Source organism: Saccopteryx bilineata, chromosome 2 (genome assembly GCF_036850765.1).
Source record: "Saccopteryx bilineata isolate mSacBil1 chromosome 2, mSacBil1_pri_phased_curated, whole genome shotgun sequence".
NCBI classification, from domain to species: domain Eukaryota; kingdom Metazoa; phylum Chordata; class Mammalia; order Chiroptera; family Emballonuridae; genus Saccopteryx; species Saccopteryx bilineata.
The window spans coordinates 388619211-388636368 of NC_089491.1; the positions used below are offsets into that span (position 1 = coordinate 388619211).

Genomic DNA, 17158 nt, shown 5'->3' on the forward strand with positions numbered 1-17158 from the left:
GCAAATCACTTCAGTGACTTTGTCATTGCTGACTGCACGTTTCTCATCTACCTGGCCAAATGGATGGTCAGGACTTTTTCCTTCAAAGTCCTGGCCATCCCCCTCAAAGAGATATTTCTCTTTCCCTTGTTGAAGCTCTTGTGGGTTTCCTCTCAGCTACTGTTTCCCACCTGATTCTGTTGGTTGTTTTTAAGTTTCAGGTCTCCCTAAGTCCATTGCCAGTTCTTAGGATGGCACCGGGGACACGGTCTTATCTGTGCACTCCTTCAGCGCCTTGCACTTAATAGACACCTCATAATATTGATTGACTGACTGTCCTTTATCATTCTGTACCAGGTATATTTTTATCAGAGCCTGTATTCTTAAGGGAATTCCTATTCAGTTGTGTAAGCTTGAGGCCACCTGGGTGATTATGTTTCCAGAGTAGCATGCAGATTTTGTTTTGAGGCCTGGCAAAGGTTGCAAGCGCTGCACACGATAGGTGAAAGGAGTGTCATTTTGTCTGTGCAGAGGGAATCCAGGACCCAGACTTCTGTGTCCAGGGAGTCACAGACCAGGAAGGGAGCTGAGCGTGGTTCTGTTGCGTTCACACAGTGCTGGGCACTGTCTGTGGCACCCAGCATGCTTCATTTACTCACTGGAGCCTGTCTGGTAGCTACAGTGAAGCCCGTTTCATAGAACGGACAGACGCTTCGTTTCTATTCTAAGCATGATGTGCCCGGTAAACACGGAAATGGGGTAAGAACACAGGCCTGAAGGTCCACCACATTGGCTTGCCCTCACACAGAGTGAACAGTAAACACTGTGAACACACGTAAGTGCAAGTATTCTCTTTGCTGTAAATTCACAGAGTCGTGTCTCTGGACAAAACACAAGGCAAGAGCACTTTGAGAAGGCCCCGGGCAAAGCGTCTCTGACTTTAATATATACTCTGAGGGGGGAGGAGGTTTATGAAGGACCTTGTGCCCCTTCAAAGCACTGATCTCGGCCAGCCATGGTTCTCAGTCTGGCTGAACACCAGGCTCACCTGAGGATTTTTTAGAAACCTAAAACACAGATGGGAAGAACATTCTGACCTAATTGATCTGGGGTGGAACTCGGGTGCCAGCACTGCACTGTTAGAAAGCCCTCTGGATAATTCTCATGTCCATTCGGGGTTGGGGGCCACTGAAATAGAGAGAAACAAGGACCAGCCGGTTTCTCTACTTAGATGGTTCTAGAGTCCTGGCCCCAAAGCAGCGGCACTGGCAGCGCCGGGGAGCGTGTTACAAGTTCCCATTCGTGTTCAGTGACTGAGTCCGATACTCCGGGGCGGGGCCAGCAACCGCAGTGTAGACCCTGAACGCGATTCTGACGCACGGTGAGGAACGGGAACCACTGTCCTTCGAGCAGGCAGGCGGTTGACCGAAAAGGAAGTACAAACAGTCAATCAACATACAAAAAGATATCAAACTCCCAGTTAGGGAACGACAAATAAAAATAACAAGAGGATATACATTTTTATCTGACAGCTTGCTAAAAATTAAGAAGATTGATAATATCTAGGATGGCAGTAGGAGACAGGAAACCGATACTCTCCTATACGACGAGCGGACGGATGAACCAACACATCCTTAGAGGGAAATTTGGCCGTTGAATTTAAAATTTGAAATAGGCATATCTCATGACCATGAAATTTCCCCTCTCGGCCGGCCTCCTAGAGAAAGACCTCGGGCCCGCGCATCAGCAGACACACACACACACAGGTACTTAGTGGGCGGTTTCAGGGACGGGGGACACTGGAGAGCACCCACCTGTTTGGTCAACACAGGAGGAGGTCCGAGTACACTGGGCCCAGCCTTGCTGTGGATCTCTGCGCAGCCGGGGTTCCCCGTGTGCCCGTGGGGACCCCGCCCCAGACTCTGCAGGAGGCAAAGTCATGCGGCAGAAATATATTATATATATGGTACAGTTTAAGAATAACACACCCAAATCCTCGCAAGGATCCTCACCCAAGTCCCTTTGAGGGTGCATAACCGTGAAGACGCATAGAAAAGTCGAGCAATTATTATTTGTTCGGGGGGTAAAACTAAGGGGGACAGAGCTGGAATAAAAGTATGAGACTTCAGGCTTACCTATCATTTTTAAATTCCTTATAAGATTTATGGATTTCTTGAGCAATGAAAAACAATTTTTCAGAGTGAAAAACGTATCTATGGAAATAACATATTAATTTTTTTTATCAGTGGTTCTTAAATCACTTTTTGGTCATGACCCCTGAGAATCTAATGAAAGTCACTCCCCCCCACCCTCACCCCCCCACCCCCAAAATTCCATGATGGCACAAAAAATTTGGTTCCATTTCTGGGAACTTGTGGATCCCTTGAAGTCTTGCATGGACCCCTGAAGGGGGAGAGAGTTTCTGGCCTGACATTTGAGGACCCTAAATAGCTTTCCTTTTTTTGCCCCGGGCTCCGTGACCCCTGCTCCCTCTGTGTCCCGGAGGAGTCATCATGTCTGAACGCTATTTTTATGAGCGTCAGCAGCTCTCCTCCGGCGGATCGAATTTCCCCAGAAGGCAGATTTTCGCTGACATCTTAGTACTTGGAAGGAGCGGTGATCCTTGAGGAGTGAGTGAAGGCAGCATGTGGTCCGCGGAGCCGCAAACAGAAGCTGAGCCATGTCAGGAGAGCCGCGAGCGCTCCACACTTGCTTTCGGGCATCAGCGCGGGCTTTTTTTAGGTTCTGCCGTGTCATTCTCCCTTCACGCGCCCACGGACCCTTTTCCACGTGGCTGTGGAGAGGAGCCGTTAGTTTTTTTGTGTTTTTTTTTTCTTCTTTCTTTTATGCTTGTAAAGAAGCAAGGGGCAAGAAAAAGGTATCTTGCCTGACCTGTGGTGGCGCAGTGGATAAAGTGTCGACCTGGAAATGCTGAGGTCGCCGGTTCGAAACCCTGGGCTTGCCTGGTCAAGGCACATATGGGAGTTGATGCTTCCAGCTCCTCCCCCCTTCTCTGTCTCTCTCTCCTCTCTAAAAAAATAATAAATAAAATTTAAAATTCTTAAAAAAAATAAATAAATAAAAAGGTATCTTTTCACTCCAGAAATCTTTATCAGTTTTCCTCCTGATAGTCCCAAATGGGTACACAAGGCAGGTTTTTATTAGTTTACTCTGAGCTGTCTCACAGGCAGTCAGCGCTCATGAAAGTGAGGCCCTGTGCTCCCCTCCTTCTTATTAGTCCCTGAGCTGCGGACGGAGGGTGGTCCTCGCCCACCGAGTCTGCTCACCGCGAATGGCTGCGCACGGGTTCCCGGGAAGCACTTCCGACCACCTCTCTGGGCCATCCCGGGGCCATCCCGGGTCCCCCGTACCCCTCCCACCGGGGCAGGTTCCAGAGCACCCTGCCTGGGGAAGTGGGCTGGGAATGCGTCTCTTCTTCGCTTCTCTAGGCCTCCACTGATTCAGTCACATTGTCAGTAGGAGACTAGATGGCAACACTCTATGGCATTTTCTAAGAACTGTGGATAGTCACCCCTTTAGAACAACTACAAGCAACTATGAGATCTGTGCAAAAAGGATGCAACTGAATGCTCTGTGAGTCTTTCTCCTCTTCAAGACTGTTTTCTGCAGCTGCTGCCTGGGCCAGGGCAGCCTGTCCTGTCAGCTGACTGCCTGCGTCCCTGAACTCTGGGAGCCAGTCCCTCTAGAAACCCCTTCCTGCGCTGAGCCCTTTGCTCAGGACCTTCGGACCCACCCTCCTGCAGCCCACCCACATGGTGTTTCCTTTATTTACACGGTCCACGTCCCCTTCGCAATTTTTCAGGTGGCGTGTGCCCATCAACCCAGCCAACAGTGCTCATTCTCCTTTGTTTACACAGTTTGCTTCTGCTCATAGGTACTTCTCCATGGAGTGCTGAATCGTAGCTGCCCTCAGCAAACGTGTCTTAAGCACTCACTCTATCCCAGGCGTTCTTCAGGTTCCGGGGACACAAACAAGATTCTATTCCCGTGGAACCCATATTCCAGCACGCGAAACAGGACGAACAAGTCCATGGACATATGCGGTGATGTCAACGAGGGATGGGAACGAAGCAAGGTGATGTGCAAAGGGACTGAGGAGGAGAGAAGGACAACATTCCCTGAGATGCTCAGGGGGGGTTTCTGTGAGGAGAAAGCGTTTGAACCAAGATCTGGAAGATACAAGGTACTCGTCAGGCAAAATTAGAAAGAGAACATCAGGTAGAAGGAGCAGCAAATGCAAAGGCCCTGAGGCAGGAAAGAGCTTGGCATGTGGGTAATCCTAGGTGTCTTCTTAAAAAAAAAAAAAAAAAAAAAAAAAAAAAAAGCACTTTTAAAAGCTGGCTCTATTTCCTCCAGCATCTAGCATCTAGAGAGGCTGACAGACCGTCATCTCCACGAGGGTGGATTTCCTGTCTGACTTGTTTTCTGTGATTAGAACATTGATTGGCACACAATAGACCATCAGATTGATGACTGGACGGTGGATGCTCATTGAATAACTGGGTGGCTTGTCTCTGGCCTGATAGCAGAGCCAGAACGGACAAAAGAACCCTATCTTCTACGTGTTAGTCTGTGCTGAGCCGATGCCCTCTAACCTCTGTTCCCTTCATTCGGAGAAGTGGGCACAGGGCCCTCACATCCTCTTTGGAGGAACATTGGACATGAGCTCTCACATACGCAATGTCTGGGCCTTTTGGAAGCCACTCAGTAAATGCAGGTGATTCCTACTGCATGGCTCAGTAGGGAAAACCCAACTCACTACACACTGAATTTTACCCCAGCAACACTGGGGAGGCTCTCTAACCAGTTCCTGTCCTCGCCACCATAGGATTCCAAAGCTGGCCCCTCTTTCAGGTTTTGGGAATGTGGATAAAGCATTCTATCGAGTTAGCAGGACACTGTTTTCCCTGCCCTGCTGCTAAATGTATCGTTGTGGGAATCCAGGGCCCCACCGGGCCCTTCTCTCGCATTCTCTCAAGGAGAAGGTTGTGCTACAGTCATACAAAGTAATCCCCAGTGGAATGGTGTTTTCAGTGTACCTTCAAGAAGACTACTTATTCATAGAAGCAATAATGTTATAAGATCCGTATAGGATGAAGAATATAACCAAGAGCTTCGTTAAAGTAATGAACCGCTCTAAAACCGCCATCTCAAACAACAGCAATCGTTGGAGCTGCAGGTCCACCTCCGCTTTCCTGGAGACTCTCAGAAACATAAACCACTCTAAGCTTTTTTCTTCATTTTTTGTTTTTTTTTATGAGAGTTGAGTTTCTTTGGGCCAAACTGACTCTGAACATCTCTGAAATGTATTTGAAAGTGTTCTGTTTCTTTCCAGTACCACTACTTAGGATTATAAAACAGTAGAGATAGTGGCCAGTCATTCAAATAGGGAAATGCATGAAGGAGTCCAATGCTCTTTTTCCAGTGACCCCAAGACGTGGTAGTTCACCTTCCCGAAGGGTCCATCTTTCTCAGCAGCAAACAGTGGGTGCCCTAGGAGTGCTGTTTCCCAGGAAGAACGCTCAGCCTGTTTCCACACCCACTGTGCCGCTATTCCCACAGCTGACGGCAGACCAGACCTGGAGTGGGTGTGCTGGGAACGTCCGCTGACGACCGCCGAGTGATTCGCAAGCCAAGCTAAACCCACAGCTCGGCCGTGTGTCCGAAGAGCTGAACCCACAGCTCGCCGTGTGTCCGAAGAGCTGAACCCACAGCTCGGCCGTGTGTCTGAAGAGCTGAACCCACAGCTCGGCCGTGTGTCCGAAGAGCTGAACCCACAGCTCGCCGTGTGTCTGAAGAGCTGAACCCACAGCTCGCCGTGTGTCTGAAGAGCTGAACCCACAGCTCGCCGTGTGTCTGAAGAGCTGAACCCACAGCTCGCCGTGTGTCTGAAGAGCTGAACCCACAGCTCGGCCGTGTGTCTGAAGAGCTGAACCCACAGCTCGCCGTGTGTCTGAAGAGCTGAACCCACAGCTCGGCCGTGTGTCTGAAGAGCTGAACCCACAGCTCGCCGTGTGTCTGAAGAGCTGAACCCACAGCTCGCCGTGTGTCCGAAGAGCTAAACCCACAACTCGGCCGTGTGTCTGAAGAGCTGAACCCACAGCTCGCCGTGTGTCTGAAGAGCAGCAGGCGGCCGGGCTGAGCGTTTCTAGCGCACAACGTCGCCGCTCTCCCCACTGAACTTGAACTATCAAGCCCAGCAGCGCCCGGCAGGGTGGCTGGAGTTGAACACGGTGTGCGTGCTGGTGCTGTCGAGGCTGGTGAGGGTGGGAAGGGGAGGCAGAGGATGAAACGGCAGGGCTCAGACCCCCAGGCTTAGCCCCTCTCTACCCCCCAACCATCACTCTCTGAGAGGGCAACGCCTCGCACACAGTGTGAGCTCAGACATGGGCACGTGCTAGCCGGGGCCCTGTCATGTGATACACACGTATTTGCCAGTTGAAGCAGGGGTCGGTTTGGCAGCTGGATTCCCTAAGAATTCCCTGCTGCACAAGCACAAAACACTGTCCAGCTTTCGCCTGCGAGGGCCTCTCCCCTCCCAGGGCCCACGGTCCAGACGGTTCCCAGGCCAGGCACCAGGGGGCCCGGTGCGAGCAGGCCCCAGGCTTCTTCGATGGAGAGCCGTGTGGAACGAACAGGGAAGGCCCACAGAGCAGCACAAGGGCACATCAGGACTGGCTACCACTCGCCACACAGTTATAGTAGACTTATTTCTAAATGGTTTCTATTTATTTCCAAAAGAAGCAATTTCCCCTCTTTTTCAAGAGGGCCCAGGAGGGAATGTTTGACTGTGAGAAGTCAATAAATGAGGAAACTCTCCTTGAATCCATCTAAATAAAACATCTTCCCATTACACCTCGTGTGTCATCAGATAAATCCAGTTTTCAGAACATCCGTTCCATCTTGAACTACTTTTTATAAGAACAAAATTCACAACTAGAAGAATACAAGCTCAGGGTTTGCTCAGTGGACTAGCACTGGGTCTAATTTAGCTTTTGCCTTGAATTCTTTTGTTCTTTGGGCAATATGGTTCTGAGACAAACAACAATGATGAGTCTTAGAGTTGCAAATGCGGATGCAAAACAAGGATGTCTAAACTCCTAAATATATTATAGTTTCCATTTAAACTCACTTCATGCACTCACTCATACCACTGATACTTTGAGCACCCAGCATACTTTTAGGGAAGCAGTACTTACTACAGACATGAGTAGAATAAGGCGAGACACGAACAGATTTGCCTCCCCAGTGGGCAGGGCAGCCATGAACACAAATGATAAAAAGCCCTACACTAGAGGCTGGATGTGACAGTCTAAACAGTGTGGTAAAGGCACCGTGAGGACAGGAAAAGGTATTCTTACAAGACTCGGATGAGTTTCTCTGATGAGGGGACAGCATTGGCCTTTGCCAGACAGAGAACAGAGAAAGCACATTCCTAGCACGTGGGACCACGTGGGCAACATATACCACAGGGAGAGATGAGAAAGCGTGATGGGTCTGGAGAGACGTCCACTGTCCAGGGTAGCTATTGCCTGGGGTTTGGCAGAGCGAGTGCACGGCATGATAATCTGGAGAGCTGTGTAGAGGAGAAAGACAAAGGCTCTTCCGTTAGTTCAGTTCTGGACATCAAGAAACAGATGCGACCATTAATCGAAACCAAAGGGCTCTCCTGCCTACCTGTGCACCTGTTGTATCACTGAGACCCAGAGGTCAAGATTTAGGTGGTAAGAGGGTGGGCTTTGGTGTGTCACGGAACTGAATTTTCTTTCTTGGACCCAAAACCTACTGTAATTGTGTTTTTAGAAAATGATTAGCTCTCCCCAACCCTCAGTTTTAGTATCTGGAACCCAGAGAAGAAAGCACCTTAACCAGGAACATAAGAACATGTAAGAGAGGCCCTGGCCGGTTGGCTCAGCAGTAGAGCATCGGCCTGGCGTGTGGGGGACCTGGGTTCGATTCCCGGCCAGGGCACATAGGAGAAGCGCCCATTTGCTTCTCCACCCCCCCCTCCTTCTTCTCTGTCTCTCTCTTCCCCTCCCGCAGCCAAGGCTCCATTGGAACAAAGATGGCCCGTGCGCTGGGGATGGCTCCTTGGCCTCTGCCCCAGGCGCTAGAGTGGCTCTGGTCGCGGCAGAGCGATACCCCGGAGGGGCAGAGCATCACCCCTGGTGGGCGTGCCGGGTGGATCCTGGTCGGGCGCATGTGGGAGTCTGTCTGTCTCTCCCCGTTTCCAGCTTCAGAAAAATAAAAAAAAAAAAAAAAAAAAAAAAAGAACACGTAAGAGAATGTAAGCTACACACGGAACAAATGTTGACTGGTGAACAAACGACTAACTAATGTGACCGATAAGAGTGTTTCATTTGTCAAGGTCAGTGGAGAAGCTCAGGGTCAGGCAGGTCACCTGAGGGGAGATGAGTCCATCACTCGGTCGCTGAGGACAGCCTGGAAGGGATTTACGGCTTTGACCCCGTCTCTCGGCCAGATTTGTAACGTCAGGAGGACATGCCCAGCAGGCTCACTCTGTCCTTAGATTTCTTTCCCCACGGGGATTAAGAAGGGGGAACTGAAGGCTCGGATTATGAAGACATTCTTGCATCTGCCTGTGTAAGATGATAATGTCAAAGATTCCTGGCACCAAGCGAGGGAATGTGTCCCCTGTCCAAGGCTCCTTGTCCTCACAGGATTACCAGGTGCCTGCAGATATTAGACCTTGGGGACCATCTTAAAGTCCTTGTTTCTTCCCCCTTTTGTCGTTGTGTATTTAATAGCTAAGTTGTACAGGTGGGTACAGGCTATGTTTCCACCTCCTGGCAGTAATTGTTGACTTAAAAAAATTTTAATAGACTTTATTGAAAGACTTTTTAGGTTCACAGAAAAATTGAGTAGAAAGTAAAGAGTTCTCACCTACATACCCACCCCACATACAAGCACTGCCTCCGCACAATGAACATCCCCCGCCGAAGCGATACATTGTTACAGTCACTGAACCTACATTGACTCTCCTCATCACACAGATTCCATAGTTCACATTAGCATTTACTCTTGGTATTGAACCTCCTGTGGGATGTTGTTGATTTTTTACACTGGCAGCTGTCCTGGGAAGGTCTATCCAAATAATTTGGGACATGGCTGGTGATGCTAGTCTGTTTCCAAATAATATATTTTGGAGAAGAGCATTTAAGATTGAGTTGAACTAGGAAAGCAAGAGCAGGGTGGGGAGGAAAAAGAAGAAAGGAGGGAAGAAAGGAAGGAAAGAGGGAAGGAAGGAAGGAAGGAAGGAAGGAAGGAAGGAAGGAAGGAAGGAAGGAAGGAAGGAAGGAAGGAAGGAAGGAAGGAAAAAAGGAGAGAGAAAAAGAGAGAGAGAGAGAGAGAGAGGCATAAAGAAGGAAGAAAGAAGAGAAGAGAAAGGACCATCGGCTCACGAAGGCGAGTCCCCCCCCTCAGTTTCTGAAGCTCTTCACAGGTAGGGGTCAGTGATAATTCTCGCCTAGAACGTCCACACTCTTGTCCTGTTTCCTAAATCGGCTTCCTCCGCCCTGCAACCACCTCCAGGTCCCCCTCTCCCTGCATAGATAACACTGACTTGTTGTATCTTCCCTTTGCAGGCTTCCCCCACACGTCCTCCAGGGCTACAGGATGGAGCCCCCAAACTGAGACAGGGGAACGTTTGATTTTGAAATACAGCTCTCAGAAAGGGGCTGGGCAGTTTTAGAAAGATTTTGTTCTTTTAAGCAAGCTTTTTACTTGCTCTTGCAGAGTTCTTGTAAAGAAATCTAAGTCAGCCTCCTGCGTTGACAGACGAAGCCCTGTGGGAAGTTGGCTGTCCCAGGAGCCCCAAGGAACACTGACATGTCCTCCCAAACGGGGGTGCCAACAGCTGAAGGGCTCTAGTTACCCGAGAGGTGAGTGACAGGGACGCTTTGCCAGTTGGAGAAAGGAACGGAGTGGGGCAAGGAAGGTGATGGAGGGAAGGACAGAGGAGAAAGGACGGTGACAGGAGGGCGGGGGTGGGGGGTGAAGACAGAGGGAGGAGGATGTGATGGGCCACAGCCTGGAGGAATGGAGTGGGAGCCCGGTCCCTGGCCACACCCCTGCTGCACTTTGGGGGACCAGTGTGGCACCCACCTTGGACCTCAGGATATGGTTGGTGATTTACCAATCCAAATGACACCTTGCTGGAATGGAAACCATGCTGGCTGACTTCCCCAGGACCCTGAGGGCCCTCTCACAGCAGACAACTGTCCTAAAGGAAGCTAGCCACCTGCAGCTGGGAGGTGGCATTGGTCCTAACCCTTCGATTCAGGATTTAAATATATACTAAGTGTTTTCAAACAGCGAATGAAAGCTCACACCCAGTTAAATGTTTTTATTTCACCTTGTTTTTGCTCATTTTGCGTTTCCTGTATTTTTCTAAACTGAATAGGGATTGCATTGGGAATAATAAAAATAAATTGTTTTCAATTATAAAAGCTGAATCAGCTTGGAAAAAGTTCACAAAGCAATTTTTTAAACATTTATAGAAAAAGTGGTGAAGGGTTTCCTATCAAATTTTTAATTTTGATTGACGCGTGAGATGGGGGTGGCATTGGGACAAAAGGTGGAGCTTGTTAGCTTTTTCAACTGTCTCCTTATTGATTGACTTGTTAAAATAGTGTAATAATGTTGTCACTATTAAAATAAATTCAAGAAAAAAAGAAATTAAGAAAAACATTTTGCAATGTGTGTTTGTTTTTTAAAAAGAAACTGTTTCACTAAGTGAAACACTTTTAATTCACTATTTTTTAAATTGTGTAAAAGAGTGTTTTTTTCCGAAGTTAGTAGTGAAGAGGTAGTCTGACAGACTCCCGCATGCGCCTGACAGGGATCCACCCGGCATGCCCACCAGGGCGCAATGCTCTACCCATCTGGGGAGTTGCTCTGTTGCAGCCAGAACCATTCTAGCGCCTGAGGCAGAGGCCATGGAGCCATCCTCAGCACCTGGGCCAACTTGATCCACTGGAGCCTTGGCTGTGGGAGGGGAAGAGAGAGACAGAGAGGAAGGAGAGGGGGAGGGGTGGAGAAGCAGATGGGCGCTTCTCCTGTGTGCCCTGGCCAGGAATCGAACCCGGGACTTCTGCATGCCAGGCCGATGCTCTACCATTGAGCCAACTGGCCAGCGCTAACTTGTGTAAAATTTTAATTAAACATTATTTTCTGAACTTTTTAGCAAATCTTTGCTGCCAATCTTACACATGTCAGCCAACAGTCAAAAGCTGAGTTTTGCATTTGTCCCTCAGTATGGACCATACAGGCCTTTTAAAAATATGTATTTCTTTATTTTTCAGTTACAGTTGATATACAAGCTTCGGGTGTAGAAATCAATGACTAGTCATTATATCACTTACGTACTAACGAGCACCCTGATGAGCCAGCACCCATCTGGCATCATACATAGTTATGACCACATTAGTGACCCTTATTCCCCAGCTGTACTTTAGGCCCCTATGACTGTTCTGTAACTACCAACCTGCACCTCTTACTCCTTTCACCAGCTTCCAGTCCCACCCCCACGCCCCTTCCATTGGCAATTTTCAAAACGTTCTCTGTGTCTATGAGTCTGTTTCTTTTCTGCTTGTTTGTTTATTTTGTTATTTTAGATTCAATTGTTGATATATATTTATTGTCATTTTATTCTTATTATTCTTTTAAAAAAACCTATAATATTTCATGTAATACTGGTTTGAGGATGATGAATTCCTTCCTTTAGCTTTTGTTTTTTTCCTCTGAGAAGTTTTTTATGACCTTGGACTCTAAATGATAACTTTTCTGGGTAAAGTAATCTTGGTTGTAGGTCCTTTCTTTTCATCAGTTTGAATATTTCATGTCACTCCTTTCTTTGGCTTGAAAAGTTTCTGTTGAGAAAGCCGCTGACAGTCTTATGGGAGCTCCCTTGTAGGTAACTAACTGCTTTTCTCTTGCTGCTTTTAAAATGGTCTCTTGGTCTTTAATCTTTCACATTGTAATTCTGATGTGTCGTGGTGTGGGTCTCTTTGGGTTCATCTTGTTTGGAATTCTCAGAGTTTCTTGGACTTTTATGTCTATTTCCTTCACCAGGTTAGGAAGATTTTCTGTCATTATTTTTTCACATAGGTTTGCAATTCCTTGCTCTATCTCTTATCCTTTTGGCTCTCCCATGATGCAAATGTTGGTATGCTTGAAGTTGTCCCAGAGGCTCCTTACGTTATCTTTATATACGTATTTTTGCATTCTTTTATTCTTTTTGCTGTTATGATTGGGTATTTTCTGCTTCCTTCTCTTTCAGATCTCTGATTTGATCTTCTGCTTCATCTTCCCACTATTAATTCCCTTCAATGTATTATTTTTCATTTCAGTTAATGTGTCCTTTATTTCTAATTTGTTCTTTTTTATATTTTCTAGTTCAACTTTGTTTCCTATCTCTTTGTTGAAGTTCTCACTAGGTTCATCTACTCTTCCTTTAAGTTCATTGAGCATCTTTACAACCAGTGTTTTAAACTTCTCACCTAATAGATTGCTTGCTTCATTTTGTTTAGTTCTTTTTCTGGAGGGTTTTTTAATGTTTATTTGGGACACTTTTCTTGTTTTCTCATGTTGACTACCTCCCTGTGTTTGTTTCTATGTATTAGATAGAGAAGCTACATCTCCTAGACATTGTAGGGTGACCTAATGTAGTAGGTGCCCTGTAGGGTCCAGTGGGAAAGCCTCCTCATTCACCCAAGCTGTGTACTCCAAGTGCATACCCCGCCCCATGTCAGCTGTATGTATCCTCCAGTTGTAGTTGAGCCTTGATTGCTGTTGGCATATCAATGGGAGAGATTTACCTTCAGGCCAATCAGCTGCAAGAACTGGTTGCAACCACCAACCATCTTGGAGGATTAGCTATGAAAGGGTCCACTCTATAAATCAAGGCTTGCATCAGCAGGGCTCCGGTACTTACTGAGTTCATGCCATGAGAGTATTGCATGTGCATGTGGTTGTGTAGTGCTTTGATATTGTCTGAAACTGTCTATTGAGTGTGCCGGCTCTGGGGCCTCCCCAAAAGTGCAGGCCAAGATCAGCTAAAACCTGTGTTATACCTGGCATGAGCTACAAAGTGATTTTCAAATAACTATTTGTGCTGGGCTGAGAGGTGCCCAATAGAGCCCTAGTGCCAGGCCTGGGACCACTTAACAAAAGATGTAGGGCAAGATATTGCTTGTTTGAGAGATTTTAGGAAAGTCTAAAGCATGAGACAAGAGAGGTAATTCATATGGAAAAGCCACTGGCAAGAGCATGAGTGGGACCACAAGTTAAGTGCAGTGGGGTTGCAGGGAATCACCAAAGTGGGAAAACAGTGATAGCCAGGTGGAAAGGGACTCTGATGTGGTGCCCACCTGCTGGCTCTGTGGGGGAGGGCTCAACAAAGGAACAATGGCCTTTGCCAATACTTTGGTCTGGGAGAAAGCTGCCCCTCCAGCTCTCAGCAGATGCCAGACACTTCAGTTCCTCCTTGTGTGTTCTGGGTGCCTTTTGAGCTGCTGGCCCAGGGCTAGAGCTCAGAGAGAATGAGCCCAAGTAAGTCTGAGCATGGCCTGTTTAAGAGGAACACCTGGGACTCCAGCTGCCCTCTGTCTCGCTCAGCCACCGTCCCCATTGGTTTTCACAATCAGGAGTCTCTTCCTGGCAATGGAACCCTGAGCTGGGGGACCTGGAATGTGCCTGGGACCCCTCATTTTTCACTTTTCAGGGGTGACCTCCACCACTGAGATATTTCTCCAGATTTTACATCACTGCACGTGGGTGTGGTACCAGCCCATTCCACAGCTCCACCCCTCTACCAGTCTTTTTTTTTTCTCTTTTTTTGTATTTTTCTGAAGTGAGAAGCAGGGAGCCAGAGAGACAGACTCCCACATGCACCCGACCAGGATCCATCTAGCATGCCCACCAGGGGGCAGTGCTCTGCCCATCTGGGGCATTGGTCTGTTGCAACCATAACCATTCTAGCACCTGAGGCGGAGGCCATGGAGCCGTCCTTAGCACCCAGGCCAACTTTGCTCCAATGGAACCTTAGCTGTGGGAGGATAAGAGAGAGATAGAGAGAGAAAGGAGAGGGGGGAAGGGTGGAAAAGCAGATGGGTGCTTCTCCTGTGTCCTGGCTGGGAATTGACCTGGAACTTCCACATGCCGGGCCAATGCTCTACTGCTAAGCCAACTAGCCAGGGCCCCTCCTACCAGTCTTGATGTGGCATCTTCTTTAATTCCTTGATTGCAGGACTTCTGTGCAGGTAGATTTCAGGTGTTTCTGAATGATACTTGTTCTACAGTTTAGTTGTAATTGTGCTGTGGTAGTGGGAAGTGGTGAGTGCCACAGTTACCTACTCCACCATCTTGACTTGAATTTTCCACCAAATCATTCATATATTTGCATTTAATTCAGAGCTTCAATAGCTTAAATAACTTTTCTTCAACTATGAAGTTTCAGGGTGACAGAAAATTCAGGAAAAATAATTTAATAAATATTCACAACCCATTATCTAGATTTAATGAATGACATTTTTCCATATTTGTTTAGACCCTTAATAATAATTTTAGTAAATAATAATAAAATACTGTCTTTTCCCCAATGTTTTATACTTTTTTATCTGTGTATCCTTAAACTATATAAATTATTATTTTATATTTTCAACCTATACTAAAATAGTTATGGCACTTTACTGATTTTCTTTTTTTATTATTAATCAATGCTTTTTTGAGATTTATTCAAGTTGATGCATGTGGCTCTGGTTCATTCATTTTAAATGCTGTATATCATTTCATCGTATCACTCTACTGTAACCTATTTATTCTCTTACTGATGGACATTTAAGACATTTCTAATTTTTTTCTGTTATTAAAAATGCTGCATTGAACACTCTTGTCTGTGTCCTCTTGTGCACTTGACTCAAAGCCCATCCCAAGATTGTCTTAGCAGCACAACTGCTGGACACTGAAACACCTTTTTCAATTTAAGAGTGAGAGAGGAGAAAAACGCACAAAGTCTTAGGTCTTCTGCAGGAAGGTTGGTTTTAATAAGGATTCGGGCCATTTTGTTTCATGTGAGGATGACGCCTTCACTTCCTTTTACCACTTTTCTCCCAAATTTGAAAACTGACACACCTGTTCATCAGAGCCCTGATTGTGAAGAATTTGTTACTTGAAACTCAAAGAGCTAGCTCATCCTGAAGTGAAACTGATGATGAGACTAATGAATATGTCATTTCCCCTCCTTTTTCTCAGAATGTTGCACAGCAAGGGAAACCATGTTAAACAAGATATGAACATCAGTGAGCGTATTCATGAAAGAAAAATGTCTGCATAAGTAGTATGAAAAATTAAAAATTCTGAATCTTTATGAACCCAGACTGAAGAATATCCTTGTGCAGTGACTTGATGAGTCTCCTGTAATAGAGTTTTCCTTCTTTCTTTTTCTTTCTTTCTTTCTTTCTTTCTTTCTTTCTTTCTTTCTTTCTTTCTTTCTTTCTTTCTTTCTTTCTCTCTCTCTCTCTCTCTCTCTCTCTCTCTCTCTCTCTCTTTCTTTCTTTCTTTCTTTTTCTTTCTTTCTTTCTTTCAAGTGAGAGGAGGGTAGATAGTAGATAGAATCCTGCACATGCCCCGACTAGGATCCGCTGGCAACCCCGGTCTGGGGCCAATGCTCAAATGAATGGAGCTATCCTCAGCACCTGGGGTTGATGCTCAAACCAACTGATCCACTGGCTGTGGGAAAGGAAGAGAGAGAGAAGGGGGAGAGGAAAGAGAAGAGAAGCAGATGGTGGCTTCTCTTGTGCCCTGACTGGGAATCAAACCCAGACGTCCATATGCCAGGCTGACGCTCTATCCACTGAGCCACTGGCCAGGGCCACAGGTTATTAGTTTCTAACAGGAGCCATTCTGGATCCAAGAAATGGTAACTGTCTTTGCCCCCATGCAGTCTCTTTGGTGAATGGGATCAGAGTGTTACTTGGTGAGCACAGAATAAAAACTGGAAACAGCCCAAGTGTCCGTCAGTGGACGAGTGGATTAAAAAGCTTTGGTAAATATATACTATGGAATACTACTCAGCCATAAGAAATGATGACATCCGGATCATTTACAACAACATGGATGGACTTATTACACTGAGTGAAATAAGTAAATCAGAAAAAACTAAGAACTATATGGTTCCATACATAGGTGGGACATAAAAATGATACTCAGAGACATGGACAAGAATGTGATGGTAACTGAGGGGGGGAGGAAAGAGAGGGAGAGGGAGGGAGGAGAGGAGGGGCACAAAGAAAACCAGATAAAGGTGACAGAAGACAATTTGGGTGAGGAGTATGCAACATAATCAAATGTCAAAATAATCTGGAGAAGCTTTCTCTGAACATATGTACCCTGATTTATCAATGTCACCCCATTAAAATTAATAAAAAAAAAACCTGAATCTTCTTACGTGTTATTTCTATCAAGCTCTGCTCATCTTATTACCTGGCGTTCAGTTCTGTGACTCTATTTTTCACGTAAAGGGCCAGGATCAGTCATCCAGGAGCAGAGTGCCTGTTGGACCTCCTGGTGACGCACTGAGGGGTGTTCGTTCTCCAGCTTTTCCTTTCAGATATGGATGCAGACCACCGTCCTGCCTCCGACCCTCGTTACCACAGCTCCCTAAGTGTCGGCTCGTTGCTCCCTGAGTTGGGCGGCTTGCTAATGACACACTTGGCACTTTCATCTCCTCAGTAAGGCCACTCACTGCACATCTCTGTGCAACACGGGCTGGTCCTGGCAGCTGTCCTGTACACAGCTAATCCCCTCCTTCTTGCAGACTTGACTTACGGAGGTGCTGACCCTACGTTTTGGGAGACGTCTTACTTTGAGGGCCGTGGTTCTTTTTGTCTACCATCTACAATTACCACGCTAAAAATACTTGGGAAGGTAGAGAATCTTCAAGGGGACTTCGCAACTGGACTGGCATGATATTTCAAGGCTACAGCCTTAGAATAAGCTGCCTATTACCTGCTTGATCAATAGTTCGTGTTATAGTTATTTATAAACCAATTTTTATGCTGAACCTTGTGATTATATTACCATTTCCTTGCAAATGTCCCCGGCAACCATGTCGCCTGCGATTTTCCTGATCAAACCT

General features: G+C 46.7%; 1 long non-coding RNA gene across 2 annotated transcripts; it reads right to left on the reverse strand.

Moving 5' to 3' along the window:
• Nucleotides 1-942: 942 nt before the first annotated feature.
• Nucleotides 943-2246, reverse strand: LOC136327277 (uncharacterized). Of its 2 annotated transcripts, none has more exons than XR_010729588.1 (3): nucleotides 2115-2246; nucleotides 1794-1901; nucleotides 943-1377 (listed from the first exon to the last, which is right to left on the reverse strand). It is a non-coding gene; the product is annotated as an uncharacterized lncRNA (long non-coding RNA). The 2 variants fall into 2 exon arrangements; XR_010729587.1 differs by having other exon boundaries at nucleotides 943-1382.
• Between the last annotated feature and the right edge of the window lie 14912 nt (nucleotides 2247-17158).